This window comes from Hemicordylus capensis, chromosome 11 (assembly GCF_027244095.1).
Source record: "Hemicordylus capensis ecotype Gifberg chromosome 11, rHemCap1.1.pri, whole genome shotgun sequence".
Lineage (NCBI taxonomy): Eukaryota > Metazoa > Chordata > Lepidosauria > Squamata > Cordylidae > Hemicordylus > Hemicordylus capensis.
Genome location: NC_069667.1, coordinates 19,352,330 through 19,364,347, shown reverse-complemented (window position 1 = coordinate 19,364,347; position 12,018 = coordinate 19,352,330). Strand labels below are relative to the sequence as shown.

At 48.2% G+C, this 12,018-nt stretch overlaps 1 long non-coding RNA gene across 3 annotated transcripts in view; it reads right to left on the bottom strand.

Moving 5' to 3' along the window:
* LOC128335736 (uncharacterized) overlaps window positions 1-10,463 on the bottom strand; it is a 43,627-nt gene extending 33,164 nt beyond the window's left edge. For 2 of the 3 annotated variants that reach the window (XR_008311706.1, XR_008311707.1), the window contains exon 1: window positions 10,262-10,463. This is a non-coding gene — a long non-coding RNA (uncharacterized LOC128335736). The remainder of the gene's footprint in view (window positions 1-10,261) is intronic. The other variant, XR_008311705.1, reaches the window with a different exon arrangement.
* Window positions 10,464-12,018: the final 1,555 nt, after the last annotated feature.

The window sequence follows — 12,018 nt, the reverse complement described above, 5'->3', positions numbered from 1 at the left end:
TTAAGCAAGTCCTGTTCCTCTGTTCTGACTCTCTGTTCTTTTCTGACTATTACTGGACACTTGATGGAAAGGATAAAAAGAATGAATCCTTTGTATCCATCCAGTAGTTGTTTCTCCCTTTAAAAATGCTTCACATATTTGAGTAATTCTGTAGCAAAGGGAAGGAAGACCATCGTTGTGGGCAGATGTTCTGTCTCTGAACCATCATTAATCTGGGGAAACTGGATTGGTTATCCAGACACCCACAAGGTGTCCCAGCTCATCTGCTTTCCCTTGAATCAGGTAAGTCATGTTGAGAGGGACATAAAGTCAATGGGCGCTCAAAACGGGAGGGAAGATGATCTTGTGGTAGCAAGCATGGATCATCCCCTTTGCTAAGCAGAGTCCACCTTGGTTTGCATTTGGATGGGTAGCTACCTGCAGGTGCTGGAAGATATTCCCCTTACAGGAGGGGGCCATAACTCAGTGGGAAGAGCATCTGCATGCTTGTGTGCAGAAGGTCCCAAGCTCAGTCCCAGGGAGGTCTGGGAGAGACCCCTGCCTGAAACCTTGGAGAGCCTCTGCCAATCAATACTGAGCTAAATGGAACAATCGTTTGACTCAGTATAAGGCAGCTTCTCATGTAAAAGAACTGATAGGACTCAATGAAATCTTCTGCGGGGATGATTCCAAAGGTAGCAAGGGGTAGGAGCTGCTCCCCTCAAAATATTTCCCACTCCCTTTCACTTGTTGCCTAGATGCTCCTGGTTCAATGCCTCCACCTCCCCCGTTTGAGATATTAACTCCAGCTGCCTCGTTGGTCAGTAGCTGTAATGGCGCAGTGGGAAAATGACTTGACTAGGAAGCCAGAGGTTGCCGGTTCGAATCCCCGCTGGTGTGTTTCCCAGACTAAGGGAAACACTTAGATCGGGCAGCAGCGATCTAGGAAGATGCTGAAAGGCATCATCTCATACTGGGTGGGAGGAGGCAATGGTAAACCCTTCCTGTATTCTACCAAGGACAACCACAGGGCTCTGTGGGCGCCAGGAGTCGACACCAACCCAACAGCACACTTAACTTTACCTAGTCGGACAGCTCCCCGGCTGCCTCAGCACCATGGACAGCTCCCTTGCCTTTAGGGCAAATCCACAATCCAGGCCTTGCAGTTCCTGTATTAGTGAAAACTAGACAGCAACTGGTATTCAGAAACTGCCTTAGTCAGACCATTGGTCCATCTAGCTTAATATTATATAAATACTAATACGACTAATATTTATATACCACTTTTCAACACAAGTTCCCAAAGCGATTTACATAGAAACATATAAATAAACGTCCCCAAAGGGCTCACAATCTAGAAAAGAAACACAAGACACCAGCAACAGCCACTGGAGGGATGCTGTGCTGGGGATGGATAGGGTCAGCTGCTCTCCTCATGCTAAATAGAGAATCTCCACTTTTAAAAGGTGCCTCTTTGGCAGCATCGACAGGAAGGACTGGGAAAGACTCCCGCCTGAAATCATGGAGAGCCACTGCCTGTCAGTGTAGGCAATACTGAGCTAGATGGACCAGTGCTCTGACTCAGCACATGGCAGCTCCCTACATTCCTAAGACGAGAAGAATGGTAAGAATGGCCGGACTAGGAAGAGCAGAACAATATTTCCATGTAGAAAGCAAAAGGCTTTCCCCTGGTGTAGTAGAAATATCAGGACGGCATCCCTGACCCAAGCTGAAGACCTGTCTCACCCGGTCATAATCCGGCCCGGCCAGTAGCCACCACAATACCGGAAGGCAGCAAATTCCAACTATCAGTCCTGCATTGTGTGTGAAGAAGGACGTTACTTTAGATCTACGAATGGTCAGTTTCAGTTGATTCTTATGAGCATTGCAGGGCTCTGCACCACACACACACACACACACACACACACACACCTCTCACCAAAACAATGCATCTGGGGCCAGCCAGTTTCAAATGAAATACAAATGTTATCTCCATAGTAATTATGTTCTGATTCCATTTCTCCCTCAGAACTGATTTGCCCACACATTCTGCCCAAAATAGACTCTCCTCTCATCAGCGGGGGGCCTTGGCTAATTTCATGTTATTAGGATTCAGCTTCATTTGCATCTGCTGTGATGGGTGGCTTCAGTTCGATCAGGCGGCCAAGATGCACACGGCAAAGGGAGCCAGGTACATCCCAAGCAACACCTTCCCAAATACACCGATCAACTCGCCCAGCTCACCGGACATGGGAATATCCAGACCCTAGAATGGCAGCCAGACCATTGTCCTAGCAACTTTGGCCCTCCTGCAGATGTTGAACAACAACTCCCATCATCCCTGACTCTTGGCCACTGTGGCTGTGACGATGGGAGTTGTAGTCCAAAAGGAACTGGAGAGACAAGGTTGACTACCCTGGGTATAACTAAACTACAGATTAGGGGTGACTAGCCTCGGACTCTCTAGCTCAGGACTGCACAGCTGGGGCCTCCGGCAGATGTTGGACTACAACTCCCATCACCCCTGTCTGTTGGCCACTGTGGCTGGGGATGATGGGAGTTGTAGTCCAAAACCAGCTGGAGGGCTGCAGTAGTGCAGTCCTGACCAAATCAAATGCCACTCACCAAATATTCTCACGGAAAAATGAGTGTGGCAGCTTTTTCCAATGCTACCCAACAGCTTCTCTTTGGCAGTAGTAGTCGGTAAGGCTCCAACAGAAGGAGGAAATTACGCTTCCGGATCATTTGTGGTAAATCATTAGAGCAGTTCGTCCAGATATTGAAATACGTCTTATCTGCCTCTTAACTGATTCGGTTTGTATAGTACCACAATCTCCACAGAGGTACTGGATGAAAGCACAAAGTAACACTCTTAAGAATAAAATGTGGTCCTCCAAAATGTGTCTCCGAGTTTGGGGATAGGCTCATAGGAAGTTGCCCAAGTCAGATCCTTGGGTCCATCTAGCTCAGTATTGTCTACACAGACTGGCAGCAGCTTCTCCAAGGCAGGGGTCTCTCTCAGCCTTACCTGGAGATGCTACCAGAGAGTGAACCTGGGACATTCTGCATGCAAAGCAGATGCTCCCCCACTTCACCATTTAGCGTATTTTAGTGTATTTTACCATTTAGTGTAATTCCGTGTAACTTTATCATTTTTAGTAATAGCCCAACTTATGGCAACCATTATTGTTTTAACCATTCTTAATTTTAATGCTAGCTTTTTACCACATATGAAATCATTTTCAGCTATATTCCTACTACTAATTAAATTCCCCTTCTATCTTTTCTGTGCATTTTATTATGGAAAAGTATGTTTAGCAGTTTTAGTTTCTTAGTAGCTCGTTCCTTTTTAGTAGCTTGTCTCTTTTTAAATTGTAATCATTTTAAATTTTAGCCTTTTCACAATAGCTATCATCATATTTGCAATCACCTCTATCAACATGCAACTTTTCTCCAGTATCACCTTCATTTAATGTGTGATTTTATGCTGGTCTCTGACCATAATAAAGTTTGATTCTATTCGATTCGATTATGGGTGTTGTAGGCCAACATCTGCAGGGGAGCTAGATGGATCCACAGTCCAACTCGGTATATGGCCGTTTCCTATGTCCCTATGTTTTAAAAGCTTTCAAAAGTTTTTAAAACACAACTATAAAATTGCATCAATATTGTCAGAGGAATGGAAATGGAAATGGGCCCGAATGTCCTCCAAAGATTACTCCATGGAGAGAGGACAATCATTTGTCCATTGTTACCCTAAGCCTGACCTGCACCGGAGCAAAAATGACTGCAATTTTACCCTAATCATTTGGCGATAAGGAAGGGGTGACAAGGGAAATCTGCATGTGAACTTATGCTATCACCTGTTTCCCATCTCTAGGGGGGAAGGGCATTGTCAAAAATCACAATGAGTATTCCTCCCCTGAGATGGCCAAGTTTGACTAGCAGCAAATGCACCACAAAGCATTATGGTGAGAAGAGAGAGAAAATGGCAGGGATTCACCAGAGACAAGTCATACATTTAGTCCCTCTGGAGACAGTCTCTGGTCAGTAGAGACAGTAGGAGTCTATCTTCCTGGTATTATTCATGCCAATTATATTGGTTGGAAGAGGTGTGTGGGGGGGTGGGAGCCCCATTTCAGAAAATCTGCTGGAGTCATCTTGCTTGCTCTTATCCGCTATAAGATGAAAGCAATCTGGCCAACATTAAGAGCAAATCTGAATCCAGGGCCAGCAGATCAAAGCCGGAAATCAAATGAAACCTCCTTTTGACTTTTGTTTACAAGCTTGCAGCTGTGCTGCTGGGGTGAAAGCGTTAGATTTCATTTCCTTCCCTTCCCTGGGCAAATGGAGATAAGAGCATTGGGTCTTTCATTTCCCTTTGTTATCTGATGGAAATCATCTGTGTTCCTGCCAAATGATTTTTAAATTGCATTTTGGACACTGATGGTCAGAGGGAAGATCAGTGTGTTTTGTTAAGCTGCCAACATATTGCTTCCAGTAGCATAGGGACATGGGAACATAGGAAACTGCCTTATACTGAGTCAGACCATTGGTCCCTCTAGCTCAGTATTGTTGACACTGACTGGCAGCGGCTTCTCCATGGTTGCAGGCAGGAGTCTCTCCCAGTCCTACATGGAGATGCTGTCAAGGACTGAACATCTGCAAGCCAAGCTGATGCTTTACCACTGAGCTATGGCTCCATCCCCTAAGGGGAATATCTTACAGTACTCAGAAGTAGTCTCCCATCCAAATACAAACCAAGGAGAACCCTGCTTAGCAAAGGGGGCAATTCCTGCTTGCTACCACAAGCCGAGCTCTCCACTTTCAATCTTTTCCAGCTTTTTGTTAAGAGAGGGCCGAGCTGAAGCACACACTCCAAACTATTGAGAGCAAGGGGACTCTTTGAAAAGTACCCCTTCTTTTGAAAAGGTTTCCACGGTGCCTACAAAAATGCTTGCCTGCTCATCCATCTCTCTTTCTCCCTCAGTGGTGCCCCATAAGCAAACCTGATTGGCTGCAAGTGATGTGACCCCGCCCGCATCCACACTGCAGTCTTCAACTGAGAGGCCAAGACCACCAATTCAAGAGGGACCGTCCCTTATCCTCAACTGAGTTTGCTTTCCGCCACCGACACCATCATTTCAACAAATTGGATTGACTATTCATGGCTGACCGAGGCATCATGCCACGTGCTACATGATCCCTGATTGGTTGAGAAGCCTATGTATATCCAGGAATAAACAGTAACTGGAAGGCAGGAAAAATGGAATGAAATAGCAGAGGTAATAAGGGAGCTTAAAATTGGCAGGGAAAGGATAAATATGCTCACAATCAGAGGGATCTGAGGAAAACGATTCCCAGCCCAACTGCATGGATCCTCATCCTTGTTTGCTGCTCCAGAACTTGACCTTGCCTATTTGGGTTCAATGTCGAACCGGCTTGGTTCGTCCGGTTCGAGCTCAAACTGGATTGGCCCTCCAAAAAGGGGACCAGTCCAAGTTTGAGCCCAACCGGGCTGGTTTGGGATCAACCCATTTCAGCTAGCTTGGGGATTCTTGCCAAGGGGAATCTGGTAAGGAGAACCCTACTAGTTTTTATAAAGGTGGGCGGGGGGCGCGGACCTCATGTGCCGCAGCAGCAGTGCCACCTCAGGTGGCATTCCCCTGCAGCAGCACGAACCGAACTGAACTCGAACTGAACCTCCTGGAGCGGTTCCGTGCAGTGTTCCCTCTAACAGGGATTCCCAGATGTTGTTGGAAGCCACAACTCCCATAATCCCTAGCCAAAGACCACTGCAGGTGGGGATGCTGGGAGTTGTAGTGAACAACATCTGGAAATCCCTGTTAGAGGGGACATGGATTCCGTGCATAACCCTATTTTGGATCGCACGCCTGCTTTGGACCCAGCTGAGAACTGGTGTCAGGGGGTGGCTCACCTGAGCAACTGCTGCCTGCCCACTACCGATCCTCAAGGGCCGGGGTGTCAAACTGTGGCCCTCCAGCTGTTGCTGGCCTACAACTCCCATCATCCCTGGCTACTGGCCATGGTGACTGGGGATGATGGGAGTTGTAGGCCAACAACAGCTGGAGGGTCACAGTTTGACACCCCTGCTCAAGGGCACCACCCATAGTCTTTGTGAGAGAGTGGCAGAGGAATTCTGGGGGCTCATTCAAGTAGGAAGTGGCCAGCAGAGGGCAGTTTTCCGAGGATCCCTTAAAACCCGGAGCTCGGCCCAACGTCTCCCTCAGCTGCCTAGAGTGGGATCCTTGCCAAGACGTTCCACCCAGTTACATAAGATTGTTATGTAAGATTATAATTATATACAACTTGTTTCTCTGTTGACAGCCGAAAATGGCACTTCCATATGAAAACGGCACGAGTTTCCTGGGAGGCGATGGGTTGCTCTCTATCAGCTGGCCACAGAGCCTGCAACAAACACTCGCCCCCTTCCCGCGGCTGTTTACTCCCGCGCCACGAAGCGATTTTCGGATCGGCCGACGCTCTTCCACAGAAGCGCGAAAGCCATTGATTGCCTGCATACTCACTGCAAAGACATATGCAAATCTGAATGGCTCCAGCTTTGAAGAGCTCGTTATTTCAAATATTGCTTGACTTTGATACATTCTCGAATTTCTGAGAGAGGAGACTGTTTCCCATTGATTGAACTCCAGCTTTTATCTCCGCTCGCAGGCCAAATAATAAGGAGGATAAAGTCAGCACATTAACCCTGCAGTAACCTTGTGTGTCCCTCTGCAACGATTTATAGGCCCACAGACAGAAAAGGAGAGAGATGGCTTGTGCTAGCCGAGTGAGAAGCAAAACTGCCTTGTACGATTCGCTAGTGCAGTGGGATCGTGTTTAGGAGGACTGTGAACCATTGACAGAAATCCCAGTCAATTAATTGGATGAGATCTTGATCGATCAAATCTGCACAACTTTGCATATAAGGGAAAACAATCGCTTTGAAGAAAACGTGCTTTGTTTTCAGCTGATGTACACACAGAGAGCACCACGTCAAGGCTAAACTAGGAATATAGGAAGCTGCCTTATACAGAGTCAGACCCTTGGTCCATCTAGCTTAGCACGGTCAACTCTGACTGGCAGAGGCTCTTCAAGGTTTTAGGTAGGATCTTTCTCAGCCCAACCTGGAGATGCTGCCAGGGATTGAATCTGGGAGCGTCTGCATGCAAAGCAGATGCTCTACCTCTGAGCTGTGACTCCATTCCCCATGCAATGAGTCATTGGCCCTGCACGGCGATTTCTTTAGCTTATTTTTCTTCAGGTTAAATAGCAATGCCCATCTGGCTGAAGGTTGTCCACATTGGCTGGCAGCAGGTTTTCAAGATTTCCCAGCAATACCTGGAGATGCCAGGGCTTGAATGTGGGGCCTTTGGCATACACAACAGAGGCTTGAATAGTGAGCTAAGATTCCTCCCTTCCTATAATCTCAAGAACTACCAGTAAAGTCAATAAGCAATAAGGTTCTGACATTTACCATAACATCTACATAGTCATAAACTAGGTTAAATGGGAATGTATGTGTATATGAATATAAATATGAGGGATAAGCATTAATGAGCAAGCCAGATGTTCATGGCCTAAATTCTGCCCAGATTGCTTTGCTTTGTTTTGGAAGCAGACCATCCACTAGGCAGACCTAGGCAGTTGTCTAGGGCACCAGTGCTTAAGGGGTGGGGTGCAAACAGTGCCAGAATATAGAATCTAGTATATTATTTCTCTCCCTTTATCCCCCTGGAGTGCTACACAGTGGGGTTAGAATGTAATACCCTGCTCCCCCAAAGCCCTACACATTCTGCACCCCAATAAACATTATTACACCCCAATAAAAAGACTCATCGTTGCTCACTGCACCTCAGCCCCCAAGAAACAGCTTGTCTCCAAAGCTGCACTCCCTCTTGAAGACGGATTAGGAAATGGTCTCAGGTTGGATTTCCAGATTAACAGCAGCATCTTTCATCCCTGGAGTTTTGCCCCCATAATAGCCTGGGAACTCTCTCCCACTGGATTCTCAAATCAGCACTGTGCTTCAGCATCTGCAGGTAATCTGGTCATTTGGTCCTGAGAATGAGCAGCCTGGGCAGCTCAAGTGAAAGCCGGGCTCTGCACTTTGCCACTGGGGTGAGAGACAAAGTCAAACTTCGACTATGGGGCCAAAAATCCTAGGGCCAGACCTGCTTTGCTTTCAGACCTCTCCTAGGAACATGGGAAGCTGCCTTATACTGAGTCAGACCACTGGTCCTTCCAGCTCAGTATGGTCTACCCAGACTGGCAGCGGCTTCTCCAAGGTTGCAGGCAGGAGTCTCTCTCTCAGCCCTATATTGGAGATGTTGCCAGGGAGAAAACTTGGAACCTTCTGCTCTTCCCAGAGTAGCCCCATCCCCTAAGGGGAGCACCCTATAGTGTTCACATGCAGTGCTCCCTGTCCCAGGGATTCCCAGATGATGTTGACTACAAGTCCCATAACCCCTAGACAAAGGCCAATACAGCTGAGAATGCTGGGAGTTGTAGCCAGCAACGTCTGGGAACCCCCCCTGTTACAGGGAACACTGCTCACATGTAGCCTCCCATTCATATGCAAACCAGGGCAGACCCTGCTTAGCAAAGGGGACGATTCATGCTTGCTACCCCAAGACCAGCTCTCCTCCCTTGTTCTCTGATGTTAAGAGGCTGGTGACGGCAGCTTGTTGATCCGATTTGCTGTTGCATAAACGAGCTCTTCGTCTTGATGGGTATCCACTCCCTCAAGCAAGACAAAGATCTCATTTATGCAACAGCGTCTGCGGCAAACCCTGAGCTACCTTATGTCAAGATGTCTCCAGTTCCCAGAATTTCTTATTAAGGCAGCAAATCATTCTCTCCGATGAGGCTTTGATTACGACTGAGAAGCCGCTGAATGCACAATAGAGGGGAGAAGGGTTGCCAGCCACCGGAATTATGCAGGCTTTCCCAGAAATCCATGCTCTTGGGTGGTTATCTGAGCAGAGGAGGTGGAAGCAATAGAGAGCCAGGAGCAGGTTGGACAGTTGCTGTCACTTCCCTGCTTGTTAAAAATACCACCGGGCAGTAGGCACTCTGCACATGCCCTGGAATACAAGAGCCCTAAAGCAGGGTGCAACTAGGGTAACGTCAGGGTACTTCCGACAGGGTAAGAGCTCACCTGGAAGTTATTCACACCCAGCTTTTAGCTCGCTTCTCCTACAGAGTCTCTCTCAGCCCTGTGTTGGAGATGTCAGGGAGAGAAAAGAATGCAGATGCTCTTCCCAGAGTGGCCCCATCCCCTAAGGGGAAAATCTTACAGTGCTCACACATGTGGTCTCCCATTCAAATGCAAACCAGGGCGGACCCTGCTTAGCAAAGGGGACAATTCATGCTTGCTACCACCAGACCAGCTCTCTGCACCTGCTCACATGGTAGCATCACTAAGCTTTTTAGCTGCAATGAACTGCCCAGAGGGCAAAAAAATCGGAGCGGATTTTCTTAAATTAAAATGCTCACAGATCCCATTGCCCAAGAATTTCCACCACCCCCTTACGCATGGGAACAGGAGACACAGCATTACTGAGGCAGTGCTGGAGAGAGAGAGAGAAACCCCAGATTACTGTGAAGGAGAAAATGAAAGGCAGGGAAATCCCTTGCTCCAGGAGGTGGGGGCTGTAGCATCATTGCTGGTGAAGGGAGGAAAGGCGGCACCTGAGAAACACGTTATCGGTATGGAAAGCACGTTTCCCCTGTGGTTCATGCAGGAGATAGGAGGGATGACACGTACGACAAACCTGACCAATATTTATATACTGCCTTTCAACAAAAGTTCCCCAAGCGGTTTACATAGATGGATAGATAGATGGATAGATAGATAGATAGATGCAAACAAACGGACAAACAAAACAATTCCTGAAAAGCAATCCCACAGGAAGCTGCCATATACTGAGTCAGACCCTGGGTCCCTCTAGCCCAGTATTGTCTTCCCAGACTGGCAGTGGCTTCTCCAAGGTTGCAGGCAGGAGTCTCTCCCGGCCCTACCTGGAGATGCTGCCAGGGATGAAACTTGGAACATTCTGCATGCAAGCGGGTAGCTGCCCTTCCCAGAGCGGCTCCATCCCCTAAGGGGGATACCTTACCGTGCTCACACATGTAGTCCCCCATTCAAATGCAAACCAGGGGAGACCCTGCTTAGCAAAAGGAACTGCTCGTGCTTGCTGCCACAAGACCAGCTCTCCTCACCACCGACACCACCACCACCACCACACCTTCAGCTCACCCAGCTTTCGTGCTGACATCCCAGTGCTACGATCCCGCGGGGCCAAAGCAAGCCGTGACCCTCGACGGATCGCCCGGAATGGGGTCCTTCCCCCCCTTGCAGGGAAAAGGATGGCGCCCAGCCCCATTGGACAGCCTCGCTCTAGCCCGGGCCCTGCTCCCCCCCTCCCCAGCCTCCCCCCTTCATTGGCATTCAGCCGCCACGACTGCTTTCCTGCAGCATTCGGGGATGCCGGCTGAGGGGACCTCCTCGATAGAGGCGCCCGTTATTGCGTTGCCATGGTGACGGCGCCTGCACGGCCAACCTTGCGATGGAAATGAATGGGGGATGTCAGCGGGCCGTGCGAGGAAACCGGCCTCAGCATCCCTCGGAGTTCTCCCCAGCACAGATCTGTAAGCGCCATCTGTATTTACCTGCACCGAAGACTAGGTTTTCTCCAAGTTCTTTGATGTTAGAAGGTGGGTGGTGGTTTTTTTTTGGGGGGGGGGGTGTAATCTCGAATTCAGTGTGCTGTTTCTTCTGGACAGATACAGGTCCAAGCTGTATTTAGCCTCTGTTTGTAAGGGGGTCCTCTTAAATTCAGGGCCTCCTTTTATTTGGGTGAATAATATGGCAATCCTGCTGTTTTCATTGCATAGGTTTCCCACTTGGTTTCATTACAGAAAGCAGAATATAAACAAACTTAAAAAAAAAAAAACAGAGAGAGAGAGAGCATAGAGCAGAAATCACAGTTAGTCAAATCACAGCAATAGCTGTGTCAAACCGTATTTTTCATAAGAAAAGCCCTGCTGGATCAGGCCCAGGGCCCATCCAGTCTAGCATCTGGCATCACACAGCAGCCAGCCAGATGCACAACAACACAACTGATATATTTATACACCACTTTTCAACAAAAGTTCCCCAAGCGGTTTAGCAATAGCAATAGCAATAGCACTTACATTTATATACCGCTATATAGCCGGAGCTCTCTAAGCGGTTTACAATGATGTAGCATATTGCCCCCAACATTCTGGGTACTCATTTTACCGACCTGGGAAGGATGGAAGGCTGAGTCAACCTTGAGCCCCTGGTCAGGATCAAACTTGTAACCTTCTGGTTACAGGGCGGCAGTTTTACCACAGAGATACATACCATGGCTTAAAATGGCTCCCTGTCCCCAAAGAAACATATGACAGACACCAGCAACAGCTACTGGAAGGATGCTGTGCTGGGGACAGATAGGGCCAGTTGCTTTCCCCCGCTAAATAAAACACCTATATCAGGCAGCAGCGATACAGGAAGATGCTGAAAGGCATCATCTCATACTGTGTGGGAGGAGGCCATGGTCAACCACTCCTGTATTCTACCAACGAAAAACACACACGGCTCTGTGGTCGCCAGGCGTTGACACCGACTCGACGGCACTTTACTTTTACCTTTATACCTTGACTGCCATACCAATAGCAGTGCATAGGATGAGGACCCTCTTCTGATCTTTGCAGTGGTGCTTTGGTGGTGCTAGGGGGGAAAATGTGATGCCAAATGGGCAATTGGTTTGACTCATCCTGGCAATCCTCGTGTTCTTATGAGACGCAGATTCTTTTTAACAGGTGTGTTTGGGATGAATAGGAGAGAACACAGACACATGGCAAAGAGCAACACAGAGCAAGCAGCAGTAATGTCTCCAGACAGAGGGGAGGGGGGGGGAATCTCAAAAGCAATGTCAACAAATTCTTTCCCCGTTTCTTTGTTTACGAACCACCCACCAGTGTCAGGCA